The sequence below is a fragment of the Colobus angolensis genome, unplaced genomic scaffold (genome assembly GCF_000951035.1).
Source record: "Colobus angolensis palliatus isolate OR3802 unplaced genomic scaffold, Cang.pa_1.0 Scaffold26, whole genome shotgun sequence".
Lineage (NCBI taxonomy): Eukaryota > Metazoa > Chordata > Mammalia > Primates > Cercopithecidae > Colobus > Colobus angolensis.
In genome coordinates this window covers 3058345-3075246 of record NW_012115821.1, presented here as the reverse complement: position 1 = coordinate 3075246, position 16902 = coordinate 3058345, and the positions used below count along the sequence as shown (strand labels likewise).

Sequence of the window (16902 nt, the reverse complement as noted above, 5' to 3'; positions counted from 1 at the left end):
ATTCCGTTAAATGATGAGAGGAAGCCAAACACACACACACACACACACACACACACACACAAAACACACATTTCACATTCCAGGGAAAGGAAATCAGGTACAGTGCCACTGAACAAGTAAGGAACACATTCGCTGCATGGTAAGAAATGAGAGATGGTCAGTGTGATTACCTCAGAGGAAGGGGGAGAGGTCGCAAATGACAATGGAGAAAAAATCAGCGCACTGGCAACCGTCATCTTCTGATCCTACTTCTAATATAACTTTTGCTTGTCCTACCACCAGATAGATTTTCAACATGGGAATCTTATCCATTTACTGCCTCTGTCATCCTCACTCAATCTACTTCTAAAAATGTCTTTCAAGAAACGAAAAATAAGCTGTTGTTTTCATTGCAAGCTATGTCCAATTTTAAAGTATATACAAAATTCCTAAATTCTAAAACTTCATTTGATTTTTTGTTTTTCCTCCAGACAGGGTCTTGTTCTGTCACCCAAGCGGGAATGCACTGGTGCAGTCATAGGTCACTGCAGCCTTAACCTCCTTGGTTCAAGCAATCCTCCCATCTCAGTCACCTAAGTAGCTGGCACTACATGCATGCATCTAACCATGCCTGCTTAATTTTTGTATTTTTTTGTACAGACAGGGTTTCACCATGTTGCCCAGATTGGTCTCGAACTCCTGGGCTCAAGAAATCTGCCCACTTTGGCCTCCCAAAGTGCTGGGATCACAGGCGTGAGCCACCATGCCCAGCCTCTTCCATTTGTTTTAAAACCAGGTTTTCTACAAACTTTCTGTAACCAGCACTTTCAAACTGTAATTCACTTTGTGTGTTTTTAAAAATACCATGTACACAGACATATACAGCATCCTGTTTCCTGTATGGGGAGTAAACCTTCAAAATATCCCTCTGACAAACGAAATTCTAAACCCCTGCCATAGGATTCACGCTCAGTAGGCCTTCAATTTTGTCAACTTCCCTGCAACTTCCCCGGTCCACTGCTTCAACCAGTTAGTTAGGAAAAACAGTTTTAAAAAAACATCTTGGCATCCATCAACCAGCATTTTCAAGGGCAAGAAAACAGCGACGCCCAAGGAGCTGTCTGAGGTGCTTAAGGTTAATGGCTGTATTTACATAGCCATCAATTCACTTTACAAAGAACTGCCCCAGTAGGACTGTGCAACTCCATCAGGCGGCCCCCGTCAGGACAGAGCAGACAGGAGTCTCTAAACGAGGAAAATGCCTGATAAATCTTAATGACATCGTCTTGTTTTCATTCACTTACTTATCACCTTATTTTCAGGTCAAGAGTCTTAAGCCCCTGAATGAACAAAATAGACTACACTTCCATTTCTCCACGAGTCACTCTCTAAAACTTTTTGTGATTGTAGTAAATTACAATGGCCTTACCATTTATGATGATGCATACCTTGCACCAGCGCTGTCCAATCGGGCAGCCACTGCACATACATGGCTATTTAAGTTTAAAGCTAAATTAATTACAATTAAAGAAAATTTAAAATTTGCTTCTTGAGTCACATTAACCGCCTTTCGAATACTCAAAAGTGACATGTAGCTTAGTGGCTCTCACAGTGAACAGCAAGAAGTTTGGAACATTTCCATCATTACAGGGAAGTCCTACTGAAACATACAGGAATTCGTAAGATTCTACTAACAGACTTTATTGATAATGTCTAGGGCCTGACCTGTTCTGGAGTTAACATATCTTAATTTCAAGGGAACATAATGATAAGAGACTTTCTGCAGTCCCCACATTTTCCAGATGCATTCCCAAGCCACTGGTACACTGGTGTTTTTAATGCTCTAAAACACACCCTCTGACCAAGCAATTACACTTCTACCCTAGAAAAATGCAAACACGTGGGTACCAAGAGACTGTAATTATGAGAAGGCTTTAAACAGTAAACACTGCATCTCAGTTAACACCATACATGACTTTGTTCAAGAATGATATCATCATATTCTCTATAGCAGAAAAAAATGGGAAAAATCTGAATGCCCCTCTGTAAGGAAACAGCTAAATAAAATGCAGTACATTCATAGTGGAATACTATATGGCAGTTAAAGGAATGAGTGAGAGCTATGTATGTATAAACGTGGATAATCTCCAAGACACCAGTAAGCAAAAAATACAAACTATAGAATCAGATGTATAAAATGACACTACTTAAGTGAAAAAATTCACACACAAAACTGTATATTTAGTAACCATACATACTAATATAAATAGCAAAGTTTAATATATTTTGATATTTTCACATTATACTTTTTAAATAAAGTTAAATGCCAAATATGCTTCCTATTTCTGTTGATTAGTTGGCATTGATACAAATCAACTTCAGATGATAAGAGAGAATCTACCAGGTCTTCATCAGTCCATTCTTCCTCCTCAGGTTTGCATTTCTTTGAAATGTAATGTATAGTAAATATTTTAAATATGTGCAGAAGGCTAGAACCCCAAATTCTTCATAGTATCTGAGAAGGGAGAGACAGAAATGAGTTGTAGAGAGAGTTAGAGGTGATTTTTACTTTTTCTCTAATTTTTTTTTTTTTTTTTTTTTTACAACTTGTGTATTCCCTGCAGGGGTTCTACAAAGTCCCCATGACCCTGTATTATGACCAGTGGTATCACTATCCCCTACAGTGCAGCCTGAGTAGCTGTAATAACACTAACCAGCCATTCCCAGCCAGCAGACAGTACCACCCACACATGCCATGTTCTACAGTAAATCAAAGACCATGGTTTTCTAAAAGTAGATATTGTTCTTAAAAAAAATTAGGACAATTTTGTTGTTTGGATGCTTCTGCTGTTTAGTCTTCCATAGAAGGCATCTCCAGCAGGGCCTTCGTCTGCCACTCAACTTGGAAACCTCATCTTCTAACTGTCTGGGGTTGAGTGCTGGGGAAACAAAGGCCAAAAGGGGCAGCAGCCACAGAGGAGAACTGTAGCATCTTGACAGTTGGGCAGAGATGACCAACGTGAAAACCTGCCGAGGGGACAACAGTGACTGATGGGTCCCAAGGATATGTTAGTACAAACCTACTCACACGCAACACCCTGCTGCCCGCAAGAGGGGATCACAGTTCCACAAACCAGCTATGTAATTAAAACATAGCTCTGGAGACCAAGGAGGTTAAATGACTCTGACCCAGTCCATCCGCTCCGCTTGCTGGTTGCCAATTCTAACCTTCCTGCCAACACCCACACATTTCTATAACTCAGATTATCTCCAAAATATTTCACAAACTTCCAATTTTTTTAAACGAGTGAGGGAGAAAAAAAAGCAAGCTCTTTACATGTTTTCTTATTCAAAGGGACTTCAGTTTGCAAACTTTTAATTTTTTTAGACAGTGCAAGACAAAGTAAAATCCACTGAAAGCTTTTCATTTAAGCAAACACAGAAGATAATTTATTCCTCCAAGTGGCAAAAGAAAGCAATAAGCCAGGCATCTGTCCAAAAACTTTCCATACCCCCTCAAGTCCTATAACTCTGTCTACAACTCCATCTTCTGGTCCTGACTAAATCTTCAGTTATTCCCAGAACGGATGAAATCTTAAATCCACATCAGCTTTTAACATCTGCTGAGTCTTAACTACACAGGAACAAAAACGAAATTCCTGTATGTCACCTGCCGATAGGATTACAATTTAAATCAGATCAAAACTATACGGAAATCGAAGCCATGTTTTTTCTTAGTCCAGTGTAGACATCAGTCAGATGACGGAAGTTGGCAATAGGCTGGTTACATGCTACGTACAGCAAATCTGCCTCAACATTCACTTAAACAACTAGGCAATTATTATTTTAAAAGGCCTCAAGTACAGAAAACGCATCTTATGCTCTAAAAGAAATGTCAAGACATTATCAAAATCAGTTTCTCAGACACAATACTGATCCAATGAACATTTAATTTGTACTTTTGGTTCAGTAATTTAAATCAACCTTCTGAATCAAACTATTTAGATAAGCTTACCAACATATTACAAAATGAGAAACTCTCAACCTAATCGAAACAACCTATTTTTATAAAAATTTCTGTATTAAAATGTTTAAACTCTGAAAAATGTATTGTCTAAGAAAGTGTTATACAAAGTGTGATCCAAAGCTTGGAAGCATCAGCACCTCATGGGAGCCTGCTGGAAATAGAAATTCACAGGCCCCATCCCAGAATTACTGAATCACAAACTCTGGAGATGAAGCCAGGGAATCTGTTTTAACAAGCCTTCCAGGTGCTCCAGCACTGGTCTAAAGGATAATATTAGGAATATCAAGAATACTGGAATTTGGGGACTGGTATACCAAACAAGATTGATCATGTAAAATCAATTTTTAAAATCCAACAAAATTCAGATTTTGCAGAGGACAAAAAAAAAAATTACAATCAGCATAAACCCTATATTCATCTCTCTTCTTTCCTTCTAAGTAAATGAGGATCATGAAACGTACATACGGATATAGTCAATTGCTTGTAAGTTCATGTCTATTTATGCTGTGGTTCAGAAACATTTGCACATCAAACCAGAATCTGAGTTTACACTTGGGATCCTGAGTCTTTTGTAAATGTGAAAAGAGTAAATTTGCAATCAAAATGTCTGGAAGAAACAGTTTTCTAGGAATCTTGCCAGTCCTTTTTCTCAGGATGACCTTAACTTTCAGTCTTGAGGAATGTTTTCCTTTCCTGATTAACACTTCATAGGATGATTAGTATACTTTGTACATGTGTACATCAGGACAAGCCGGCTCGTGACTTTCCCCCTACTATTGAGAACACCAGAGCTTGGTGCTCCATTGTAAAAGGGTTAACTAACATGCTAGGCCAGTATCAATGGCAGAGCTTACTGGCACTGTCCGCTCCCCTGACTCACCTATGAGGAACATGGTTCTAACCACTGCCATTTTCCTTTAACATAACAAAGAAACCTGGAAAGTAAACTACACACATCTGACTCAGGATTCCATGAGGCCCAGCCCTCTCACTCCCCTTCCCCATACAGGCTTATTTCTGGGTCTTTAGAATCAAATTAGAACACCCTGTCAGACACCTATTTGTGCAAACTTAATTTCAAGTGTATTTAAATGTCTTCACATCTTGCTATTGCTCATCACATCAAGCAGAGCCGCTTCCACGGTGTAATCACAATAATGAATAAACATGGGGTGCTTAGAAGGGACTGAGGCACCACAAAACTGATCAATTGTTAATTCTATAAAGTGACTAAACGTGCCTTCCTTTGCAATAACTCCATCAAGCTGTGTTTTGGGTGGGAAGGATGCCCATGTCCTCTGCCTACTGTCTCTGTAAAGCAAAAATGCAATCATCGGTCAGATCCTACCTAAGGCTTATCTTAATCTTGATTATTTCCTCATATTGTCTCAACCCACACTCCCTCCCAACCCCAATGAGAAGCAAAATTGTAATGGCATTTAAAAAACCACGGGCTGCATAATTATTAATTGCCAAAGGATTCGAGGCAGCACTAATATTAACAGCCTAAATAGCCACAGTGTGTATTTATTGCCTGTTTTTATTTTGATAAAATACCAGTTTCACAATGAGCATCTGACCCACAGGAACTCCAAATCTCAATCAAATTCCTTTGTGTGGCAGGATGAGGACAGTTAGAGCATCTTAGGGTAAACACATTTGTTATTTACCTCTTCTCCCCAACCATGCCTGGGCCATAGGCATGAGGAGTTTGGCCAACCTTTCTTGAGTTCAAAGAATGAATAATCTACTAAGAGTTTTGTCCCTGGACCACATTGCTTGGGTTCAAACTGCGTCTCTGCCACAAACTACCAGTGTGGCTTCCACCCTGCGTGCTTCATTTTTCTCACGCAAAGAAGGGAGATGATAATTGTGTCTACCTTGTAGGACTTCAGGAGGATTAAATCAGGTAACACAAAAATATTCTTAGTATAATAAAATGGCACAGTCACCATGGAAAACCAGTATGGTGGTACCTCAAAAAATTAAACACAGAATTATCATCCAATCCAGCAACTCCACTTCTGGGTACAGACTCAAAAGAACTAAGGCAGAACTAAAAGCATCTTGAATAGATATTTGTATGCCCATGTTCATAGCAGCATGATGTGCAATAGCCAAAAGGTGGAAAAAAAACAAATGTCCACTGAAGGTCACATAAAAAATAAAGTGTGGGCTATATATGCAACGGATTATTCAGCCTTACAAATGAAATTCTGACACGTGCTACAACATGGATGAAACTTGAAGACGTTATGCTAAGTGAGATAAGACAGACACAAAAGAATAATGTATGTCTCCATTTATATAAGGTCCTAGAGGAGTGAAAATCAGAGAGACAGGAAGTAGAAAGGTGGTCGTCAGGAACTAGAAGGGGGAACGGGAAATTCGTGTTTTATGGGTACAGAGTTCAGTTTTGCACCATGAAAAGTGTTCTGTGGATGGAATGGGCGATGGTAGCTTAACAGTGTGAATGTACTTAATGCCACTGAAATGTACACTTAAAAATGGTTAAAATGATAAATTTTATGTTTTTTACCCAAACTAAAACAAAAATGCTTATAGTACAGTACCCCGCAACATCCTTACTCAACAAATGATAACTATTGTTACTATTATAATTTTTTTAAAGTTCCACAAGGCAAATACTTCACAAACATTCTCTAATGTAAAAATGGCCAGCATCTGGAGAAAGCTCTCATGAAAGAGACACTTGCTAAGTAAGGTTCAATTCCATTTAAACATCTCCTCACCCACTCCCCACTGCCTCTCTCACCCCCACTGGTAGGTATTCCTTGACCTTAATGGGGATGTTTAAATGTTAACCAATGAGTTTTCTAAATCTCCTCAGCTGCATATCAGCACCTAAGCTTTGAGGTGGGGGAAATTCCGCATACAAGGAGAATGAGATTGGTACCAAGGGGCAAACTCACAGCCATCCTCCAGCTTGCTTAATGGATTTCCGTGCTTCTGAGCAGACCTAGAGTCTGCAAAGAGCAGGACAGAGTGCAAAGAAGATGTGAGTTTTTTATCCTGGGAGGACTGAGTCCATAGTAACCAATTTTATGGCTCTTTTGATTTGTGTCCATGGATATCTGTGTGCGTGCGTGTGTGTGAGTGTGTGCTGAGAAGGAATTAATCCAAAAATATAAATGAAGAAAGCTGCATCTCTGATGTGAAGCCGAGTTGCATAATCAGTTCTGAAGGCAGAGAAAAGGTAACAGATGTTTACATTACAATCTGGCTCCTACCGGAAGAGCTGCCAAATGATTTAAATAGTAACAAAGATTACTATTCCAGTAATTTGTTGCCCCCAAAGATACATACAGAGAAGAATTCACCCCAGTAATTTTTTCTTTGGATGGCCTTAATTAAGCATTGCACTGTACAAAATATTTATGGCTTTCAAACTACTTAAAAATATTAAACTAGACACCATTTTAAAAGGTTGAATTGTAGGACTTACTCCATTACTGACATATGAAACTTGATGTCTGGTAAACAGGATGCATTACAAAGAAAATCAAAATCTCTTTTAACTTTTGGGTGTTTGATGACTAATATTAAGATAAATTTTTAGGTAGACTAGCATATAGCCATGAAAAAGAATGACATATAGCTCTCTTCACTGATTTGTCATCTTTACTGGAATCACTCCAGAGCACATCTGGGTCTCATGTAAAATGATCACCACAACATAGGTCTCCACAGGCAAGGAATGTTGGCCTCCTTCCCTAGCCAGAGGTTCACCAGAAGCCCTCTAATGGGCCTTTGCTAAGTAAACAAAGCAGGACACAGATCATATGATGTATGAACCCCCGTATTCAAAATTGTCAGGTCTAAGCCGGGCACAGTGGCTCATGCCTGTAATCCCAGTACTTCGGGACGTGGAGGCAGCCGGATTACTTGAGGTCAGGAGTTCAAGACCAGCCTGGTCAACATGGTGAAACCCCGTCTCTACTAAAAATACAAAAATTAGCCAGGCATGGTGGCGCACGCTTGTACTCCCAGTTACTCAGGAGGCTGAGGCAGAATTGCTTGAACCCAGAAGGAGGAGGTTGCAGTGAGCTGAGATCACGCCAGTACACTCCAGCCTGGGCAACAGAGACTCTGTCTCAAAAATAAATAAATAAAAAGAAAACAAAATAAATCAGGTCTAAATATATGTGGATAAAAGCAGCAGGAGGGATTTGGAAATAGGTTTACCAAAGTTTAAAAAGGAATTGCCTCTGGGTGGCAAAATTGGGTGGGTTTTTTTTTAACTTTCCTTTTTATATTTTTCTGCAATATTTGAATTTTTCTACCCCAGCTATGTACTACTTTTATAAATTAAGAAAAGAAATTTTCAAAACAGAAGCCTAAGGTGATGAAAAGAATTGTGGCCTATGCATCAAAATACGTAGGTTCCCTGACAGAAATAAAGAGCTGCAGACATTGGATAAGATATTTTTCACTACTCTGGACCTCAAAAGTTGCATTAGAGCAGAATTTCTCAACCACAGCATTCCTGACATTTTGAATCAAATAATTCTTTGCGGCCAGGCATGGTGGCTCATGCCTGTAATCCAAGCACCTTGGGAGGCTGAAGTGGGTGCATCACCTGAGGTCAGAAGTTTGAGACCAGCCTGGCCAACATGGTGAAGCCCCATCTCTACAAAAATACAAAAATTAGCCGGGCATGGTGGTGGGTGCCTGTAATCCCAGTTACTGGGGAGTCTGAGGTGAGAGAATCGCTTGAATCTGGAAGGCGGAGGTTGCAGTGAGCCAAGATTCCGCCATTGCACTCCAGCCTGGGTGACAGAGCAAAAACATAAATAAAAAATAATAATTCCCTAATAACTAAATAAAAAATAATAATTCTTTGCTGTGGGAGCTGCCCTGTGCACCACAGGATGTTTAGCCAGTATTCCTGCCCTCTGCCCACGAGAGACTGCTCTCCCACACCATCCTGCCCCAAATCAAAAAATCAAAAAAATGTCTCCAGACATTGCCGAAACTCCTCTGGGGAGCAAAACTGCCCCCTACTGGAGCAATTTTAAGTTTCCCCCGCACGTCGTGGTCTGTAAGTTTCTTCCTTGCTGAAAACCTTTGTTAATTTTTAGAAGCTGTATTTAAAGTCTGTGGTTTTAGACCCAATGATTCCCAGGTTAGTAACTACGGTATACCGCAGATTCATCAATATTTTCATCACTTACTGGAGAAAAAGATGAAATGGAAATGAAGAAATCAAGAAATAAAACTATTAATTTTCAGAGAAAACTTTAGAACACATGGCACAGATGTGAAACTAAAAGAATCCAAGCAGACACGGTGGTCATTAAAAAAAAAAAAAAGAAGAAGAACTCTAGCTTTTGACAGTTCCACCTTTTGTTAAGGTAACTGAAAATACTGTAGAATGTTCTATTGCTTTCTAGTTTAAAATGAACTTATAGCACTAGCAAAGCCAACAGAGTAGTTTGCGTGTACTGCCATAGTTTTATTTTTTTAAAAAAAAAAAAGCTTAGTGTTTTCTCTTTACTTCATAAGAAATACAAGGATAGCCAGGCACAGTAGCTCATGCCTGTAATGTCAACACTTTGAGAGGCTGAGACAGGAGGGTTGCTTGAGCCCAGGAGTTCAACACCAGCCTGGGGAACATGCTGAGACTCTGTTCCTATAAAAAATAAAAATTAGCTGGGCATGGTGGTGCACACCTGTAGTTCTAGCTACTCAGGAGGCTGAGGCAGAAGGACTGCTTTAGCCCAGGAGGTCAAGTTTGCAGAGAGCTATGATCACACCACTGCACTCCAGCCTGGGTAACAGAGTGAGACCCCATCTCAAAAAAAAAAAAAGAAAAGAAAAGAAAAAGAAAAAAGAAATACAATGATATCTTCCTATTTTTCCAATAAGGATATTTTACTCTTCTAGACTAACAATTCCACAATCTCATAAAAGGAAACAAATTATCCATGTCTTTATTATCTTTCTAAATAGTGTCTTGTCATTTTATTAACAAGAACTCCCTAATATTTGATGCTACCATACTTCTGAATTAAAATCCTTTATGCTTGTGTTAATGATTTGTTACTCTAAGATCCTGACAGCTTCTGAATTAAAAAGAATGACTAAAAAAGATTCAGTGTTGCCTTAGATTCATAACTCTGAAAATCAGTAGTTGATCCATATAGAGAAAGCCATCTAGTAACTAGAATGTTTCCATAACATCAACACTCTACAGCTGGCACATACTAAGTGTTCAACAAATGTAGGGTACCATTATCATTATTCACAACCATGCCAGAAAATAATGTTATTCCAAATTATTGGCTAGTACTGGCTCTTATAGCAACTAAAAGGCACTAAGTATGAAAGTGCAGCCTATCACCTAATAGATTAATATTCTGAGTTCTTTCACAAGTAAACCATAAATCATTAAACTGCCTGACCATCATTTTAACATCCATGTCTTTCCATGTGTTCAGTTAGGTTCAAATTGAGTCACCCTGCCTAATCGCCTTCCATCGCCAGCTCCCCTTTAAACATTTTCTTTATAATCGTGGATACTGTGGCAGCTACTAGGAAGTAACCCAAGCTAGCTAGTGTATACAGCTGTCCAATCCTTGAGGTGGGCTCAACTAGCATGGTGGTCTAGCAAACTGATGGTGCAAGAAGCCAGTGTGGCCCTCCTCTGCAGAGACAGCCAAGGGTAGGGGTCCCACCACATCACAGAAATCATTCTCTCCCAGGCTTCACTGGAAAGCTCACTGGGCTAGGAATTAGGACTCCAGGATTCTAATCCCAGGTTTGTTTGTTTGTTTGTTTTAATAACATACTAGATCCAAGGTACAACAATACCTCCTACCCCTGATTTCTAGAAAGGTGAAATCTAAGGTACTTTCTAGATTTAAAATTATTTGAGCATTTCCTTAAACCAGATTGTACAATTAAGTTTATGTTTTTTTTAAGAGCCTTTTGACTGACTGAAGGAAAATGAATTGAACTTGAATAGTGACTATAAAACAGGAAGAATTTGTCTTATTTTTCAGCAGATATCAAATAGATGGGAAGTCAAGGTCAATTTTATCTTTTGAGAGGTGGGTTGCAGGAGATCACAAATTGAGTGGGGCATTACAAAGTGCAATGTCATACTACAGATTAAGTCTCTAAGTCAGGGCTGTCTAGGTTCTGACATGGCTTTTAGAAATAACATTTTCAAAACAAATAATTATGAAGTGATTAATGTGGCCAAGATCACTTCACCAATACCTTTACGGATACTGTTGTTTCCTATTGCCTCAATCCCCCACCCTCAATCCTGAATCTTGACAAATTAGGATAAATACACTGTATGACCTCCCAATCATTTATGATTGATTGGCTTCAGGACTTTAAGTCGTCTTGCTAATCCTGACTGATTTATAGCCAACACCTGAAGAAGTGAACGCACGTACTCAAACAAATTAGCCCATCACCTACATGGCTATCTCTAGGACAAAAAACAAAAGCAAAAGATTATTCCATTCCCTATGATGTCTTTACATATTTGTAAGGAAACAGAGCCAGAACACAGGGTGAAAAACTCCCAAAGAGGAAGAAAGCATAAGGAGGAAAATCTCCTTATGCAAATTCTAAAGAGATCTATAAAACTGCAATCTGAGAATTTTATTATTAAGCTAAGCCTCTTAGTATAGAAATACCCAAAACTCTCCAACTGGGCAGCTAATTGAGACTTAGAAAGCGCCAAGAAGACTTCATTGCTTCCCTGATTCATCACAGGCAATACAGAATCACTTGCTCAATATGATAATGTGACTTTTGTCAATGCATGTTCAAATCAGATCAAGGATTGGCTGGTGATGATGTCATATCCAAGGGTTAATCCCCAGTGAATGCAGTTTTAATATCACATGCATCAACACACCATTTACACAGCAAAGTATTATATTAAGTGTAACAATAAATGAGTGGTGCAGAAAAAAGCAGCTCTTAGGAAAAGGCTATGTACCACTGAAAAGGAGGTGGTGGTGGGGAGCAAAGGAGTTTCTTCTTTTTTTTTTTTAATTACTAAGTGGACTAGGTCATCAAACAATACACATGTCTAAAAAGATCAGAAAATGAATATTGAAATTCAAGTGACCTAGAACATCCTAGTACTAGAAATATAAAAATGGTTGCCTTCAATGAAAAATATCCAATAATCAAGCAGAGATTTTGTAGGGTTTTTGTGTGTGTGCTAAGGGAACAAGCAATACAATTAAAGTCATTCAAAGATAGATAAATTGGCAGCCACTGCTTTTCTGGACAGGGCAACTTTCTTATTTTTAGCAGGGAAAACTGGCCAAGTCAAATTGTGACTTGAAGCCTTATAACAAATTTTAAAGTGTCAAAGGGCAGTTAAGATGGTACTGAGGGATGAAAGCAAAGTCACACAAAGCAGAACAATGAGACAGAAGAACTTAGGAAGGAAACCTTGAAATATGGCTTTCTGCTATGAGAATATTGATCAAGAAATGTCCACACATACGAAGACAGCTTTTTGCACAAATGAGCCATGCCAACTCACTCGGTCATTTTGGGAGGACATAAGTCATCATTAGTCATAACGATTCTGAAAACTGCTCTCACAATACCTTATTAAGGCCTGTATTTCCCATCTAAAGGAAGTGTTGGGCTTTCACACCGATAGGACTATAAACTTAGCAGAAATTCTTCTCACTATAAAACCCACGCGAGCTATTGAAGAATTCTTCAGGTCATACATTTGTTCTCAGTGACTGAGTGGAAACACTAATTATATTGCAAAATGGCTGTTCCTAAATTATTTTAGCCTTTAAAAAAATCCAAGGCCTTCCTGAACTGGGCTCAGACACAAACTGCCCCCTCCTCAGCGAGTGTTCTAGAGGAGGCCAAACGAAGATGCGTGTGATTAGAAACCTAGGCCATCAATGTGCACAAGTTTGGGTGACCGAGTCTGCAGGTGGCAGCTCCGGGTTGTGGTGGACAAGCTTTATGCCAAGGATATTAAAGGCAGAAACAGACCAAGGCTTCGAACGCGCCCATCCCCACATACGGGGATCGCCTGTCACATCACATCAACCTTGCTTGTCTCAGAGGGAAGACCATTGAAAAGTTAAAAGGGAAAAGAGCTCAGGGATAAAGACGTTTCACCAAAGGGGGTCCCTGAATCTCGGTGAGGGGGGATGGGCACCAGGCTAGGTCTCCGTGAGTCCGTGAACCCGTGCATGTACATACTGCTTAGGAGCTGATTCACAGCTTGACTAAGGCTCCGTGGAGCCCCCAAAAGTTAAATGATGCTGATTCAAGAAGAAAACGCACCAGCGGCACTGTGTCTGGCTTCGGCAGCCTCCCCAGGTGCAGGAGATCAAGCTTTCCAGTTCCAATCCTCCCCTGAGCTCCTTGCTTAGAGTCAAAGATGCCCTCTCTTCTAGGAGCGGATTAACAGGGCAGAGGGAAAACGAGAGAAATGTAGAGATGCCTCCCGCGGAAACAGACGCAACTTCCAGACCCGCTCCAGTTCTCCACTTGGGCGGGAAGCTTCGCGCTCCCAGCTGCAAGACGCGTCCCGAGCGCTCGCGGAGCCCTTCCAGCAAGATCCCAGCAACCAGCGCTTCAGGGTGGGGGCGGGGGGATGCTGACCTGCCCCCACCTGCTTGCTCCTATAAGGATCCTAGCTCAGATTAAAGGGATGAAGAGCTAAGGTCGGCTTGTCCAGAAAAGAGCTCACGGCGAGTTCACCACCCCCTATATCAATTCATCGAGTGGCCTCCTCCGCATCAGCAGAGCACCCCGGGGATTCTGATTGTCAGTCACGAACCCCGAAATTGGAAGCAGCCGCGGCCTCTCTCCAGCCACACATCCATACTTCGGAGCGCCGCTTGCAACTTCGGGTTGCACTCCGACCTCAGCACAGGCAGTCGCCCCAGCACCCCAGAGAGCCGGGATGAGGGGAGCTGCACCGAGCTGAGTTAAGTCGGTACCAGCCCGAGAGGCAGCGGCTGCCCACGAAACAGCACCTAAATACAGGGTCCAAATCCACCCCTAACTCATCCTCTCGCCCCTCCTTATCCCTTCCAACCCTTCTTACTCGACTAGAGCCGGCATCCAAGTCGGACTGGCGCGTCCGGAACTAGGCACCGATCGCAGCGCCGGAGCCAGAGGACGCTCACCGTGCCGCCTCCCTGCCGGCGCCCCGAGAGCGGCCCATCACCTCTGCAGCTTTGCCAGGAGAAGGAAAGTTCCCACGTATCTACCAAGTGAAGCCCGAAGCTCCTGCGGGAGAAGCCCGAAGCTGCTGCTGGAGAAGCAGCGTCTGCGGAGAGGCGGCTGAGGCTGGACTCTCGATGTTCGCCCGCAGCCGCTCGCGCAGTCGGTGCGCCCCGTCCAGGGCGGCGCGCAGCTAGCAGTGCGGGGCCGAGCACAGCTAGCGCGCTGGTCAGGAGGGGCCGGGCCGCCGCGGAACGCACTGATTGGCCGGGCCGGCCGGCTGCTCCTGCCCCTGCCTGGCCCCGCGGTCCACGTGGGCCGGCCGTCTCCCCGCCCCGCACCCCTGCTCCGCCGGCGCGCCCCACCTGCCGGCCTCCGGGAGCCTCTCCCGAGCGCCTCGCTGTGGCCACCACTCCGCAGGTGCTGAGCAAAAGGTAGTCTTCCTGAATACCTGAGAGTCGCGTTGAGCTCCGCACAAACGCCTAAATCCAGGGTTCGGCTCTCAATCGAAACCATTCCCCCACGCAGGACCCAAAGCAGTTTGCAAGGAGGATTTCTTAGCCACCCTGCGCCGTAGCACATTCATGAACTAATCTGGCTTCGCGTGTAATGTGCTTGTAAAAGAGAGGAGAAAACCCGGCCCACGTATCAATACCTGAATACTTTTATTTTTAAATGTATAAAATACAGCTAAGACTTCTGTGACTCCCTCCTCCAGCCCCATCCCCAGTCATGCCCTCCACTCTTCTGCAAGTGAAGTAACTGATAATCAGTGACACTCAGGGGTATTCATTTTACTGGGATTACTTCATCTGATCTCCATTTTATAGATGAGAAAATAGAAGCACAGAGAAGTTAAATCGTTTACTGAAGATTACACAGGTAACTAGTAAATCCGTGCTCTTTAGTATTCAAAGCATGGCTCCGTAGAGCCGTCCCTTGAGAACACGTTAGAACTGCAGACTTTCAGGCCCCACCCAAGAACCAGAATCTTCATTTCAACAAGATCCCCAAGTGGCTGGTACGTGCATAAAGTTAGAAAGCGTTGCTCCATACCACTATGCTGCTCACTGTCATTGGCTTGGCTTATCATCTTCTGGTCCTTTTACTCTGCATTGACATACAATTATGTGCCATCCTGACCCCGCTGCACTCCAAAGTATATTCGCCCTTCTCTTAGTCTACCCCTTAAACTAACCTATGGCAGGCTTTCTGCTTCTGTTCCCCATACCACACATACCGTACACATAGCAAATTTTATTTGTTAAACAGTTTCAATCTCTTACTCTCTTATTATTAAAATGAGGGTTCTACATTCAAAGGCAATCTGTTATCAAGTTGTCACCAGTTTAAGAGAATTCAAGGTTTGGAGATAGGGGCTTGATCTTTGAGATTTCCTTTAAAGACTAGCATTGAAATTCTGTGACGGTTAAGGCGAGATCCAAGCAACACCTGAAACAGCATGCCAGGAGTCTCCAGAGCTCTTTCTCAACAACATTCATTCATTCATTCACTCAGCAAAACTGAGGGCCTACTCTGTGTCAGGCATTGTAACAAGTGCTGGTACATACAGAAGGAAACGCAACAGTGAAAGTTCCTGAGTTCATGCAACTTACCTTCTAGTAGGGAGAAATGGGCAATTAACATGACAAGTAAGTGAATTACAGAGTTTGGTAGAAGGTGGTCAGTGTTATAGAGAGAAAGAAAGTAAGAGAAAAGAAGGTGAGTACTGGGGAGATGGTGGTTTTAAGAATAGTAGTCAGGCTAGTTCCCACTGAGAAGGTAGTATTTGAACCAAGACTTGGAAGAAGTGAGGGAGCAAGTCATTTAGAACAACAAGTCCACATTCATTCATTTACCAAATATTTGTTACTTCCATACTGTGTGACAAACATGGTTCTGGCAAAGATCTGTGTGTTTACTTAGGCCCTGTTTTTCATATCAGCAATTTTCCTCCACTGGGGGTTTCTTGTCCTGGCAAGGAAAAACAAAAACATAAGCAACTGTGTTTGGCTCAATCTAATACCATGTTCTTCCATCCTGGATGTTCAGTATTGTTAGGGATTCAACTTTGTCTCCTTAAAATTTATATGTTTAAGTCTTAACCCCCAGTACCACAGAATGTGACATTATTTGGAGATACGGCCTTTATAGAATTAAATTAAATGAGGTATTTAGAATGAACCCGAATTCAGTATGACTGTGTCCTTATAAAAATGGGAAATTCGGAGACAGACATGCACACAGGAAGAACGCCATGTAAAAATCAGGGCAGAGATGCAGTGATACTTCCACAAGCTAAGGAATGCCAAAGATTGCCAGCAAACCACCTAGGGAGAAGAGAGGCATGGAACAAATTCTTTGCAGCCCTCAGAAGGAACCAACCCTGCCAACACCTTAACCTTGGACTTCTAGCCTCCAGAACTGTAAGACAAGAAATTTCTGTTGTTTAAGCCACCTAGTTCGTGGTGTTTGTATGGCAGCCCTAACAAATTCATACAAGCATAAAAGTGTGTTTGTTTCAAAAGCAAGATAGTACAGTTAAGGGACTCATCTTTAAGTTTCCAATGATCTGATGTCTCTTGTGCAATAGCAAGAAGCCAGAATGATCTGATGAATTGAGATTTACTAACCAGATTACCATAAAAAAAGGCAAGCTATATTAAAAAAAAAAAAAATAGCCACTGAGCCCC

General features: G+C 41.6%; 1 protein-coding gene across 2 annotated transcripts in view; it reads right to left on the bottom strand.

Annotated features, from left to right (window-relative positions):
• Window positions 1-14474, bottom strand: part of FAM19A4 (family with sequence similarity 19 (chemokine (C-C motif)-like), member A4) — a 208312-nt gene extending 193838 nt beyond the window's left edge. Inside the window, exon 1 of one of the 2 annotated variants that reach the window (XM_011947165.1) lies at window positions 14091-14474. The gene's annotated coding sequence lies outside the window, so the exon portion shown is untranslated. The remainder of the gene's footprint in view (window positions 1-14090) is intronic. The other variant, XM_011947166.1, reaches the window with a different exon arrangement.
• Window positions 14475-16902: the final 2428 nt, after the last annotated feature.